The sequence below is a fragment of the Nicotiana attenuata genome, unplaced genomic scaffold (genome assembly GCF_001879085.1).
Source record: "Nicotiana attenuata strain UT unplaced genomic scaffold, NIATTr2, whole genome shotgun sequence".
Classification (NCBI taxonomy): Eukaryota; Viridiplantae; Streptophyta; class Magnoliopsida; order Solanales; family Solanaceae; genus Nicotiana; species Nicotiana attenuata.
The window spans coordinates 148,282-163,738 of NW_017672325.1; positions in this window are offsets into that span (position 1 = coordinate 148,282).

A 15,457-nucleotide genomic window follows, 5' to 3' on the forward strand; every position below is an offset into this window, starting at 1 on the left:
AATTATATAGCCGCTCTAAAAAATAATTGGCCAAAAACCATATATTTTTCATATATTAATATATAAATTACATATTTTATACATAATAAGTGTATATATTTTTTTGTATATTTGACTAACTTATGTAATTATTTTTGACCGACCGACCAAATGTATAACTTGCCCATTTAAATCGACATTTTTTTTTACTGTGGGGGGGGGGGGGGGGTCATGAAGAACAAACCCCAAAGAACTTATTTTGAATCATTTTTTATAATTTTTCCCATTTTTAAGAGGAAAAAGAAAGAAAGAAAGAAAGAAAGAAGAAGGAAAACAGGCAATGAGACAATGTACATGAATGGTGAATTTTTTAAAGTCTCATAAAGTTGAGAGTTCAGACAGGGATCAGAACAGACATATCATTGTTGGAGAATAAAGAATAAGAGACTTGTATAAGCCAGCTGTGTAGTTCCCTAATCTTTGCTGTTAATTTGATTATTTAATTAAATGTCCATATTGTTTTTTTTCCAATATGTGTATTAATTTTAATAGTTCTCCTTAAATCATGTCTTAAGCACATGCATTTATCTATACACTAATAGCATGGAATTACTAAGTTAACCCTATCAATTAATCACTTTTCATCTTCTAAAACAAATTTATGTAATTGAAGGGGAGAAAATTTCTGACCTATTTTTTTACTGAGAGGCGGAATTAGAATTTAAAATTTATGGGTTACACTGAACTTATAGCTGGTCATAGTTACTCGATTCGTGATTAAATATTTATATATTTGATAAATTTTCTAATGCAAATACAAAGTTTAAACAAAAGTTACTGTATTTATCCGAATTCGTAACTGATACTCTCCCTTCAACAATAACAACAACACAACAACATACATGATGTGGTCCCACAAATGAGGTCCTGTGGAGTATAATGTGTACGCAGACCTTACCTTTACTTTATAGGGGCAGCCCGGTGCACAAAGCTCTCGCTATGAGTAGGGCCCGGGGAAGGGCCGGACCACAATGGTCTATTGTACGCAGCCTTACCCTGCATTTCTACAAGAGGCTGTTTCTACGGCTTGAACCCGTGACATCCTGGTTACATAACAACAATTTTACCAGTTACGCTAAGGCTCCCCTTCAGAACTTACCTTTAGTAAAGGTAAAAAAAGAATTTCCGATAAACTCTCGGCTCAAGAAAGTTTGATACTCTCCCTTCCTGGTTCCCATGTGTAATATTAAAAGGCTGTTCTCTCTTCTTCTTTTTTTAAGGAAAATATTATATTTGGTGGGTCCCTTCCTTTGTGTAAGAGTGAAGTAGTTCTGTTTACTTGATCAGGCTTGAATACAAGAGTAGAAGTGTAGAATAGGTAAGAAAGTTCTATTTGTTGTCATTTTTGCATAGAAGTTGTGCTCTACTTCAGATACTGTAACAATATTGTGTTCTTTATCAGAAAATTTTGGGATTTTAATAATTTGGACCACAACTGTGACCAATCTAAAGTTAAAGAAAAATGGTATCCACATCTCTTAAGAAAGACAGACAGCACCAATTTTAGATTCTGATTTTATTCGAATAAATTTATAGCCTTCTTGCCTTTTTCTATTTTACATGTGGGCAAAAAGAGAATCAACAACTATACTACTGTCTACTGTTCGATTATCACTTCTCTTTTGTAGAAAACAGTCTGGTATTGATATGTGGCCTCTTTTCATCTTCGTTTTATCTTTTTGAGCTGAGGGTCTATCGGAAACAGCATCTCTATTCCCTCGGAGTGGGGGCAAGGTCTGCGTACATACTACCCTCTCCAGACCCCACAAGTAGGATTTCACTAGGTCGAGTTGTTGTTGTTGTTTTGTAGATAACACTCTAAAATTTATCAATTTAATTTTTTAGATTATGTTAATGTTTTATATAAATCTTTTTGTTCCCAAGTAGTACTTTTTTTTCATTTTCAGGTTTTCTATATATGAAAAGTTTTGACATAATTTGTAATTTTTTTTAGATTGAGCTGCCACAATTAGCGGTTACGGCGCCTAAGACTATAGTTTTTGGATGTTTGTATGAAGAACTTAGGGTTAAAGGCGGGGCCAAGAAGTTATACAAGATAGCCGAAGTGAGACAGAGGAAGGCACGTGATCTGGACCAAGTGAAATGCATAAAAGACGAAGAATGTAAGGTATTGATGGAGGAAACACATATTAAACAAAGATGGCAAACCAATTTCCACAAACTCTTGAAAGAAGAGGGGGACATGAATATTGTGTTAGGTAATTTGGAGCATTCCAAGAGTCGTCGTAATTTTAGGTATTGTAAGCGTATTATGGTTGAGGAGGTTGAAGGGGCTATGCATAAGAAAAGCAGGGGAAGAGAGACTAGGCCAGACGATATTCTGGTGAACTTTTGGAAGAATACGGGCAGGGAAGACTTGGAGTGGCTTACCAGGTTGTTTAATATCATTTTTGGGACGAAGAAGATGCCCGGGGATTGGAGGTGGAGTACGATGATTTCGTTGTACAAAAATAAAAGGAAAATTCAAAATTACAACAGCTATAGGGGTATCAAGCTGCTAAATCATACTATGAAAATATGGGAGATGGTAGTAGAAGCGAGGGTGAGGGAGTGTGTCTATTTCGACAACTAATTTGGATTTGTGCCGGGGTGATCGATTACGGAAGCCATTCACCTCGTCAGGAAATTGGTGGAACAGTACCAGGAGAGGAAGAGGGATTTGCATATGGTGTTCGTTGACCTAGAGAAAGCGTATAATAACGTCCCAAGGATATTCTTTGGAGATGTTCGGAGGTTAGCGATAATCATGTTGATTATACTAAGGTGATTAAGGACATGTTTAAGGGAGCTAAGACTCGGGTGAGGATTGTAGGAGGAGGCTCGGAACACTTTCCAATTCTAATAGAATTGCACCAAGGATATGCTCTTAGCCCGTTTTTTGCCTTGACGATGGAGGTACTTACGCCTCACATTGAACGGGAAGTGCCATGGTGCATGGTATTTGTAGATGATATTGTTCTGATTAACGAGACGCGAGGCGGTGTTAACGCGATGCTAGAGGTATAGAGACAAACTATGGAGTCAAAAGGTTTCAAGTTGAGCAGGATCAATACAGAATACTTGGAGTGCAAGTTTAGTGATGAGGATCATGAGGCGGACGTGGTACTAATGCTTGACAACCAAGCCCTCCCCAATAAAGAAAGTTTCAAGTACCTCGAATCTCTAATTCAAGGGAATGGGAGATTGATGAGAATATCACACATCGTATTGGAGAGGGATGGATAAAATGGAAGCTCGCATCCGGTCTTTTGTGTGATAAGAATATGCCACCTAGACTAATATTAAGTTCTACAAAGTGGTTGTTAGACCGACTATGTTATATGGCGCAGAATGTTGGCTAGTTAAGAACTCTCATGTCCGTAAGATAAAAGTAGCAGGATAAAGATGTTGAGATGGACGTGCGGACATATTAGGAGAGATAAGATTATGAATGAAGTTATTTGGGACAAAGGGGAATGGCCCCCCGTGGAGGATAAAATGCGAGAAGGGAGGCTAAGATGGTACGTGCATGTGAAAAGGAAAGGCGCAGATGCCCCTGTGAAGAGGTATGAGGGTATTAGCTGTGGTGGGCATGAGGAAAGGTAGAGGTAGTCCTAAGAAGTATTGGGGTGAGGTGATTAGGAAGGACATGCTGCAGCTTCAGCTTACGAAGGACATGATCCTTGATAGGAGGGTGTGGAGGTCGAAGTTCAGGGTAGTGGTTAGTTTGAGTGTATTCCTTTGCCATACCCGTGGCAGTAGTATTAGCCTTGTATTTATGTTCATGGAGCTATATTTCTACCTTTTATTTCTTTCGCTTCAGTTATTATGCTATATCATTGTTGTTACTGCTCGTTGCTACTGCTCCTTTTTATTTTGTCTTTGAGCCGAGGGTCTTCAAAAACAGGCTCTTTACCTCCAAAAGGTAGGGTAAGTTCTGTGTACACACTACCCTTTTCAATTCCCACTTGTGCGATTATATTGTCATTATTATTATTGTTGAACGGCCAAAAGCAAGTCTTTCTTAGTATTCTTAATCTCTACATTTACGTATGTAATTTCAAATATGCTTTCAACACAAATTAATCTTTGCACACAGCAAATGGGAAAATATTATGTGAAGTTGTGAACTGACCAACAAAAAGTAATGGTAAGGATTTTAAACATTAATTTTTGTGATAATAGATACTACTTAATGGTTAGGGACCAAAGTGTAAATAGTGAAAGTTAGAGGAAAAGATTGTAATGAAGAAAAGTTAGGAAGTTAGTCTGTTAAAAGGATCAGTTATTGATCCAACAGAGTTAACGATCATAATGAAGAACATCATTTTCTCTCCTCCTTCCTTCTAGCTTTCTTTCTCTATAATTCACTGAAGAATTAGCAATCTTCATAGCTTGAATCCTGTAAATTGACATGGTATCAAAGCAACGATCACTGTAATTGTGTAGATCTGAAGCTTGCTCCTGAAAATTGAAGCTCAACAATGGCGGACAACGAGGTCGATCAATTACCTCATAATCATCCTCTATTCCTTCGAGATTCTGACATGCCTGGAATAGCACTGATATCGCTAAAGTTCACAGGGTCAGAGAACTATGCGTTGTGGAGTAGGGCGATGAAGGTCGCACTCTTGGTGAAGAACAAGCTAGGTTTTGTGGATGGAAGCCGCCTTAAGAGCTCATACAGAGCTGAGTTGGCAGCACAATGGGACAGGTGTAATGCGGTGGACTTTCATGGCTCAGTAGCACAGTATCAAGCGAATTGGTACCGAGTATTATGTACACTGCGAGTGCAAGGAAGGTTTGGGATGAATTCAAGGAGAGGTTTGACAAAGACAATCTGACTAGGATCTATCAACTCTGGGCAGAAATTGCGACACTTGGACAAGGTACAGATTCAACTACTTCTTATTTTTCAAAGATGAAAGATTTGTGGGATGAATTGGATATATTGGCACCCTTGGCTTCGTGTGATTGTGAAGAATCAAGGCCATATGTCGATCACTTGGTAAGACAGAGGTTATTGCAGTTCCTTATGGGACTGAATGAGAGTTATAACCAAATAAGAAGCAACATTCTTCAAAGGAGGCCAATACTCACTGTAAATCAATCATACTCAGCTCCAGTACAAGAGAAAAGTCAAAGAGCATTAGGAGTAGTTGAGACAAATAAGGATCCCTTCACTATGTTAGCAGGTAGAGGACAGATGTTCAAAGGGAAGAAACCTGGGTTGATCTGTGAACACTGTGGGAATAAAGGCCATCTAAAAGAAAATTGCTACAAAATAATGGGGTATCCAGCTGATTTTAAGAGCAAAAAGAAAGGGCAAACAGGTGGATACAGACCTTATGCTAACAATGTGAATGCAGAAGGAGAAACAGATGTCAAAGTGTACATTCTAGGAAGCTTCATGACAGAGGAGCACTACAGACACTTAGTCAATTTGCTGACCAAATCCTCTATTGGAGAAGGATCTGTTGCTGCAACAAGTTCATCAAACATGGCAGGTATAATGTCATTGCTATCTAATGTATCCTATAGCAGGGTATATGATTGGATAATAGATACAGATGCATGCACATCACATAGCATTCTGCAAAGAAGTATTAGAAAGTCTTAAAGAAATTGAATGTGAGAACAATTATGGAGTAGAAATACCTACAGGAGATGTCAAAGATCACACACTCAGGAGATGCCCTTATTCTGGGAAAACAAAAGATAACAAATATGTTACATGTGCCAGATTTTAAATTCAACCTACTTTCAGTATCCAAGCTAACTAAAGAGTTGTGCTGCTTGGCTACCTTCTACCCTAGTTTCTGTGTGTTTCAGGGGCTCTACAATGCAAGGTGTTGGGGATTGGTAAAGAAGATAATGGACTCTACATACTTAGAAGGGAAGGAGTGGTAGCAGCTAAGATTTCTAAAGAGGAGACAGCAGATACTGAGTTGTGGCATCAAAGATTAGGACATGCACCATCAAGTACTTTATAGCAACTACAGGAACTGAAGAATAAAGTTGATGCAGGCTTGCACAAGCTATGTGAAGTCTGTCCACTAGCTAAACAAAGTAGACTTAAGTTTCCAAATAGTAGTAGTAAGACTGATAGTATTTTTCAACTTGTGCATGCTGATGTATGGGGTCCATATAAGGTCCCAACTTATGACAGGAAGCATTATTTTGTGACAATAGTTGATGACTTCAGTCGATATACTTAGATTTGTTTGTTGCATTCAAAAAGTGAAGTAATAGTAGTGTTGAAAGACTTCTTTGCCTTGGTTAAAAACCAATTTAACACAATGATTAAGACTATAAGATCAGATAATGGCATAGAGTTTTTCAACACTCAGTGCAATGATCTGTATGCATCTCTAGGTATTGTACATCAAAGCAGTTGTTCATATACTCCACAACAAAATAAAATTGTGGAGAGAAAGCATAGACACATCATAGAGGTAGCAAGGGCTTTAAGATTCCAAAGTGGTATACCAGTGAAGTTCTGGGGAGACTGTGTGAAAACAGTTGTGTACCTGATCAACAAGCTGCCTTCAGATGTCTTAAAAGGGAAATCTCCTTTTGAATTGCTGCATAAGAAGCCACCAAAGGTGGATCATTTAAGGGTGTTTGGTTGTTTGTGTTATGCAAGCACATTACCTAAAGGTGACAAATTTACCCCAAGAGCAAGAAGAAATATCTTCTTAAGGTATTCAGAGACTCGAAAAGGCTACAAGTTGCTTGATTTAGACTATAACACCTTCCTAGTTAGCAGAGATGTCAACTTCAGAGAGAATGTGTTTCCCTTCAACACTGACCACAATCACATGGAACATGAGGATCTATTTCTTCTTAATACTACAGACACAACTGAAGTTATGGAAAGAAGTAGCAGGGGTATGCCACCTGATCATGCTAGTGATCATAATACTGATCAAGCTGACCAAGCTGAATCATCCCAAGAACATGAAGTCATTCCAGAACTTGAGACTTCAATACTTGCATCAGAAGAAATGAGACAGGAAGAGCCACATGATCAAATGCATCATGCACTGCCAGAACCTATTGCAGATCCCTCAGTCATTCAGCCCAATGATCAATTGCCTCAGACTGCACCTACTGCAGATCCTCTTGTGCTTCAACCTATACCATTAGTTGCACTTAGACGATCAGCTAGAGGGGTCAAACCTGCTATTTGGCTGAAGGATTATTATACTACTGGGAACTCCTCCAATCATAGTTCTACCCTATCTCACAATATGTGTCCTATGACCATCTATCAACTCATTACCAAGCCTATCTAACAGCCATTTCAATAGAAGTAGAACCAGGGTCTTTCTCAGAAGCTTCACAAGATGTTAGGTAGGTTGAAGCTATGCAAAATGAGATCAAGGCCCTAGAAGACAACAACACTTGGGAAGTAGTAGACTTGCCCTGTGGAAAAAAGGCAATTGGTTCTAAATGGGTATATAAAATCAAATACAAGCTAAATGGAGAGATAGAAAGGTTCAAAGCAAGGCTTGTGGCAAAGGGCTACACACAGCAAGAGGGCCTAGACTACTATGAAACTTTTTCACCAGTTGCAAATATGGTAACAGTCAGAACAGTGATTAGCCTGGCAGCTTCAAAGAATTGGCATTTTTTTCAAATGGATGTCAATAATACCTTTTTGTAGGGAGATCTTTATGAGGAGGTTTACATGCATCTGCCCCAAGGTTTTCATAGGTAGGGGGAGTCCAGGGTTTGCAAATTGTCCAAGTCACTTTATGTCCTTAAACAGGCATCTAGGCAATGGAATATTAAGCTAACTGATGCCTTGACAAAAGCAGGTTTTTTGCAAAGTGCCTATGACCATTCACTCTTCACCAAGAAGAATGGTGCAGATTTGGTAATTATATTGGTCTATGTTGATGACCTATTGATCAGGCAGTTGTGAAGCTACGATACAGACAGCAAAGAAAACATTGCATTTGAACTTTAAAGTGAAGGATCTAGGGGAGTTGAAATACTTCCTATGTATAGAGATCATGAGGTCACCAAAGGGAATCCTTCTCAATCAGAGGAAATATGCCCTTAGTCTGATCTCTAAAGTTGGGCTGAGTGGGGCAAAACCTGCAAGTTCTCCACTTGAACAAAATCAAAAGCTAACTACAATAGACTATGACAAGCATGTAGGGGCAACCGGAGATGAAGAATTACATGATATATATGTGGATATCAAAAGCTTATAGGAAAGCTGATATATCTATCCATAACCAGACCAGACATATGCTTTGTTGTTCAAATGCTGAGTCAGTTTATGCAACATCCAAAACAATCACACCTAGAGGCAGCATTGAGAGTTGTAAGATATATTAAGGGATGTCCAGGAAGAGGAGTATTACTAAAAAGGGAACCTCTAGAATAAGTCACATCCTATTGTGATTCAAACTGGGCAGCCCGTTCAAACACAAGAAGATCTGTTACAGGGTATGTAGTGAAAATGGGTGATTCCTTGATCTCATGGAAATCAAAAAAGCAACAGACTGTGAGCAGAAGTTCAGCAGAAGCTGAGTATAGAAGCATGGCAGTTGTGGTATCTGAAGTAGTTTGGCTCACATGGTTGATGAAAGAGCTTGGAATTGAAGTTCAAACACCTGTAAAGCTGTTTTGTGATAGCAAAGCAGCTCTACAGATTGCTGCCAATCCAATCTATCATGAAAGAACTAAACACATAGAGATAGACTGCCATTTTATGAGGGAAAGAATCAAAAGTGGACTGATTGCACCAGAACACATATCAACAAGAGATTAAGTTGCAGACATGATGACCAAAGCCTTAGGTATTGCACAATACCAGATTCTTGTGTCCAAGCTGGGAGTGTTAGATGTTTTTCACCCTCCAGCTTGAGGGGGAGTTTTGTGATAATAGATACTACTTAAGGGTTAGGGACCAAAGTGTAAATAGTAAAAGTTAGAAGACAAAATTGTAATGAAGAAAAGTTAGGAAGTTAGTCTGTTAAAAGGATCAGTTATTGATCCAACAGAGTTAACGATCATCACGAAGAACATCATTTTCTCTCCTCCTTCTTTCTAGTTTTCTCTCTCTATAATTCACTGAAGAATTAGCAATCTTCATAGCTTGAATCTTGTAAATTGACAAACGGAAAATATTATGCGAAGTTATGAACTGACCAACAAAAAGTAATGGAAAGGATTTTAAACATTGATTGGTGTTATCCAATCGTCCTCTTACAAAATGGGGTGAACTTTTCCATAAACTGCAAATGACCCAAATAAAGCAGTTAAATTAAACATGTTTCACATTTCAAAATAATTAAAGGAAATTTTACCTCCTATAGCAAAGGTATACACCTTATTTATTATAAACCAAAATTATTTTAAAATATTATTTTCTATAGCTACTTTTTATATTTTATAGCAAAATAAGCATTTATGGTATATACTACCATTGAGGCATGAAATAAGGCATGAAATATCAGTGGCAAAGCTAGGAATTTTCTCAAGGGTATTCAAATTTTAAAGAAGTGAAAGAATTTTCCGACAAAGGGTGTTCAATATGTGTTATATACCTCTAAAACGTAATATTTTACCTATATACACAGTACAATTTTTCGATGAAGGGTGGTCAGTTGACCACCCTTGTGACCATGTGGCTTCGCCACTGAATACGCTATTTATGTTTTTCCTCTCTCTTAGACAGTTGGACATACCTATTTTTAAGGTGATTGTCGTTACTGTATTCATGAATACATGGCACGAATACATGTGAATACATGCGCGTACAGCTGGACTTTTATGATTTTAGGCGCTTTTTACTGTTGTATTCATGAATACAACAGCGCGAATACATGTGAATACATGCGCGTACCGCTAGATTACCTTGATTTTTAGGCGCTTTTTGTTGCGTATCGCGAATACGACGAATATACTACCGTAACAACTGAATAGTAGTGATAGGAAGTAATTATATATATGGTTGCTATAGGAAATTAATAGCCACTAAAGAATAGTGATTTCTGAAAATTTCTCATAATTAAATAACAAAAAGAAAGAAATGATCAAGTCACTGTTCTTTTTCTAAACGAAAGGGAGAAATAAATCAATTAAGGGGTGCGATGGTCGGAATCCTTCTGTCTTTAACCAAAAGTTTCAGAAATAAATCTATATATTATTAAAAGGAAGGAAGTTTGGCATAGAATTGTGACAAGTGGTGGAATAAGAAAATGACATGTGTTAGTTTTTAGGACAAAAAGTAGTTATTAGGAGTAATAATTAGTTATTAGTTAATGTTTTTTATTAAAATTAAATTTTAAAATAATTAAATAATATTTTTTAAAGTAACAGTGGTAGAATAGGAAGAAAATTATAACACTTTATAAGTGGTGTTGTCCTAACCGCTTGCAAAATAAAAACCATTTTTTTTGGCAAGTGGTTGTACTGTTTACGCAATAATAAAATTGAACATTATTGGTCTTCATAGAGCACATTTTATTTAAAATAATTAAATATTCGATTTAGTTAGCTGTGCATTGTGGCGGTGAAGTTGCAGAAGTGGTAAATGATGGAAAACAGGTATGAACAGCGGAAGCAAATAGCCAGAATCACTTGTATGTAATATAGACAACACATAATCAAAGATTTTAATCAAACATAAAATCGATACTTATCTCTTGAATCGTGACTACAATCGCGAAAAGACCTTCAAGCATGAGCAAAAACCATCCACGAGATCATCCTCCAATTCCACGATCTTCTGCTGTGTGACCCGAATAATGCCCGGAATTAGCGAAACTCGTGTGGGCGAGTTTCTCCTAGAAAACCGTATATTAAAACCCTCACCTCCTTATGGAATAAGACCACCTTTATATAGCCACAGGTTTTAGAGTTTAAAACCTTTTCCTAAACCTGTTGGGTCTTCCTTGTAACTTTTTAATAAGGAGCGGTTTGTGTTGCCGTAACGAATCTAGATTAGTTTGATCAATCAAAAGGCTTAATTATGGTACAAGTACATTGAACAATAAGTGCACGCGTGATTGGGAAATTCATGTCACAACTTCAGTGTCCTTTTGAATGAGAAGGACTTTGAAGAGAAGATACTCTTTTATCCACATATATTGTTCCATTAGGAGATGGAACCTTTTAAAAAGTTAGTGCGGGGATATATATGGATCTTTGATTATTTTTATTTTTATTTGGTAAAAGGTGTATATGGATGTGCTTATAATAATTCAATCAAATAGAGGAAGAAACATAAAGTGAATGATAAAAGGCAAGAGGTAGGAGGATTTATGATTCAACGTATAACTAGAGGCGGAGCCATAATTTTAAGTTTGTAGATTTAAATTTTAATTATTTTAAGATACTGGGTTTTACATTAGTAAATTATACATATTCAATAAATTTTTTAAAATAAATATAAAAATTTAAACTAAAGTTAATGGTTTCAGCAGAATTCACGACTAACCCTCTACTTCGGGTCCTGCCAGTACAACCTATAGTGTATCATTATTTTATTTATTCATTCTTTCTTTTTTGCAGGCTCCAACTCAAAACTGCACATCAAAGGTATCTATGTCTGAAAAAGGAAAATTTTAGTGATTTTTTAGAAACGAATATGCTTCATATGTTTTATTTTTTCGGCTTCAAGAATATGCTTTATACGGAGTAATAAAGAATTTCTGATTCTTTTTAAAAATTAAGAAGTTTCAATGAGGATTCCAGTTCGTTCCCTTTATATTTAAAAGCTTAAAGAATCCTTGATTGATTCGACAGAGTTACTTAATGGTAAGACACTTAGTTAGATACCAAGACTTAATTAGAAACCAAGCTAAGAGAAGCTCTTAAGTTTTACTGTCATTACTACTCCTTTCATTCTACTTTAAGTGATTTTTTGGTCCTTTTTTTTATGGTCCACAAGATTTAATTTTTTCAAATATCAAGAAAGAATTAACGTCTTCTTTTCAAAGTTGCTCTTGAAGTAAATAGACTAGGAATATTAATCGTTTACCTGTAACTATTCAATACCCCTACGAAAAATTGATCACATCGGAATGTTTTCGAGGTCGAATCCACTTTGAATTTGATAAATGCATTGCTTGTGAAGAATGTGTGCGTGTATGTCCTATAGATTTACCCGTTGTTGATTGGAAATTGGAAACTGATATTCGAAAGAAATGATTGCTTAATTACAGTACTGATTTTGGAATCTATATATTTTGTGGTAATTGCGTTGAGTATTGTCCATTAAATTATTTATCAACGACTGAAGGAATGGGCCAAACCGGGTCTTTTTTCAAGAACAATAGCTAAAGGGTCTGATACTACCACTTGAATCTGGAACCTACATGTTAATGCTCACGATTTCGATGTTATATTTTCAATGAGCAAATTAAGGTTAATATGGTCAATTTCATTGTTAATTAATACTAAAAGGTGAATTTCTTAATATGTGTGAAAGAGCCAAAAAATTAGTTAAAGTGGAACGGAGGAGTATTTATTAGTTGGAATTTTCCTATTATTCTATAGAGTTATAACAACAACAACATACCCAATATAATTCAACATAATGAGGTCTAGAAAGGATAGTGTATACGCAGAACTTACCCCTACCTTGTACATCCTATATAGTTATCATGTAAAAACAAAATTAAACTTGAAGTATATGTGATATATACTCCCCCATAAACTTTTATTTATTCTACCGCACTCGGGGATGGATGCACTATATAAGCAACTGATTCACGTGAATTTAATAGTTTTTGCACAGATTTTATATAGTATGTGTTAACAAAAATATAGTAAATATTTATAATTTTTTTATTGTAAATTTAGTTATTATTGTATACGTACTAAATTAAGGTTAACGTAGGAACCCATAATACCGGATCCGCCACTAATCATACTATTATTAATATTCCACCTCTTAATCTAAATGATCTCATAATATAAAGTAGTTTAATAAGGTAACTTGAAAATTCTACATGATCACATTAAACAAACATAGAAGTACTTATCCTGTTATCCTGTTATCACATTAATAAAGTCTTTTTTCTTTTCTTTTTTTTTTTCTTTTTCTATTTTCAATCAAATGTAGACGGTGAGTTTAAAAATCTTTATTGTATACTTGGAAAAATATTATTTAATGGTAAATAAATTCAATATTACTGCTTTTAATAATACTTATTATAACGAGGAGGATAATAATGATAATGCTAATAATAGTATCACTAATTGGAATAATTTGAAATTTGTCAAACGTACAAAAGTAACCATCCAATCGTCTTCTTTTACGTCATAAGTCATTAATTTCTTTTAAAACTAATTTTTACCACAATGATATATATATATATAAAATTAAACTGTACCATTTAGATGAGCGACGAAAGTGATAACACCAACAGATAGGGGCGGAGCTAGGTGGGCGGAAAGGGATTCAGTCAAAATCCTTTCATCAATAACTATATTGAATATATAAAATTAATTTTTTAATATTGAGAGAATTCTTATATATATATATTAGTTTGTTGACTTTTGACTCCTCGTGAATTATTTCAATTCCAAAAAAGCAAAGAATAAACAGAAACCTACAACTTTTGGTTAATCAACAACCTATGTAGTGATAGCTATGTTAATTATAGGCAAATAACACCTTTTGAAAGGGAAAGATAATGCTTTTTCAGCTATATTTTCCACCAATTAACCAATTGATGTGCTCTGTCCCTTTCGCGCTTAATCGTTTGGTGATTTGAGACGTCTAAAAAAACTTATTTCTCGGTATTTACGTCAAATTAATAAATATATAATAAATACTTTATTCGGTCTACTTTAGTTAATTTTTCTGGTTGTTTCACATAAATTAAAAAATTTATCTTTTAACATTCATTAATAATAAAATTGACTCTTTAAATTTTTTTTTACTGAAAATATAGCGGGTAATCCAAGACTCTTTGGGCAACTTTGAAAAAAAAAGAATTTAAATTCCTTCTTGATATCTAAAAAAATTAAATATTATGGATCACAAAAAAGGTCGAAAAATTAATTAAAACGGACCAAGGGGTGTATATTTTAACATAATTTGTAATTAATTATAGTAAAATAATGCATCATTTTGATTTTATTTAATCATGATAAATTATTATATCTTCAAAACAAAAGTTAATATTATAAATCCAAAAGTAATATAATACTATACAACAACAATATTTAGAAAACTTCATAATAAAATAAGAGACATAAAACTAGAAAAGGTCTCAAATTTGAGTGTCCTTAAATCTTATCCTCCGTGGTAGTGCGTTGAGATATAGATGTCACTTTTTGATACTTGAACATTTCAATTTACCTAAATCAATGAAAAAAATACAATAAAAAATCACGACATTTCAAGTTCCTAATTTTTCTTATTCTTTTTCGGTTGACGTCGTTTGGTTGACAGGTTGAAATAATTAATTTCAGGATAAAATTACTCATAAGATAATATAGTATTTGATTGATTGTATAAAAAATAATAATCCCCACATAATTAATACAATATCAGATTAGTAATATTATAATACATGCATTAATTTATATAAAAATATATTTATTATTTATATGAAATAGGACATAAAATAAGAAAACATATATTAGTAATGCGAACATTAAACTTTCTATAGATAAAAATATCTTTTTAAATTTAGTAGTAATTTATAACAATCTCCTCTTCTTTAATTACAATTCATTCCATATTAATTCCAAACCCACTTCAACCTTTCAAATTCCAAATGCTTCTCAACTTCCCCTGTAACCAAAAATTACTTCCAAACCAACTAACCCAACTCACCCCTCCCCCCCACCCAAACCCCCAACCCCAAACAAATACCCCCCCCCCCGAACCNAAATGCCTATATCAGTGATATCTAAGACTTCTATTCAAATGCAGACAGCCAATTATTCCCTAGCTGGATCAAAAATTGCTACCAGTAATATAAATACTACCAAACCAGTTCACAGGTTGAACTTTGACTAACATCTTAACCAAATCAACTACTGGGTTCATATGTTGTTATGTAGCTAAAACCCATTGTTCTAGGGTCATGGGTAAATATGAATGTTGTTGTTTGAGGTTTAATTTGACAAAGTTGGTTTATCATCTTGGGTTGGTTTATTTAATTCTACTGTTAATTGTTTTGCTGAGTAGCTAACAGTGAAATACTATCTACGAATCTAGAGTTGAACTCGAAAGTGGGAACTTTAGGTTGCATATAGAATTAAATAGAGCAAGTTCTTGAACCCACGGCCTCGGGGAACGGGATTTGCAATTGGGAGTAGACATATACCCAACTTGCCCTTGCTTGGTTAAAAATACAGGAATTGTAAATGCGTTCTTGTTAATCTTAATTCCATAGACATATAGGCATTGAGTTAACTTGAATAGGCGAGTAAG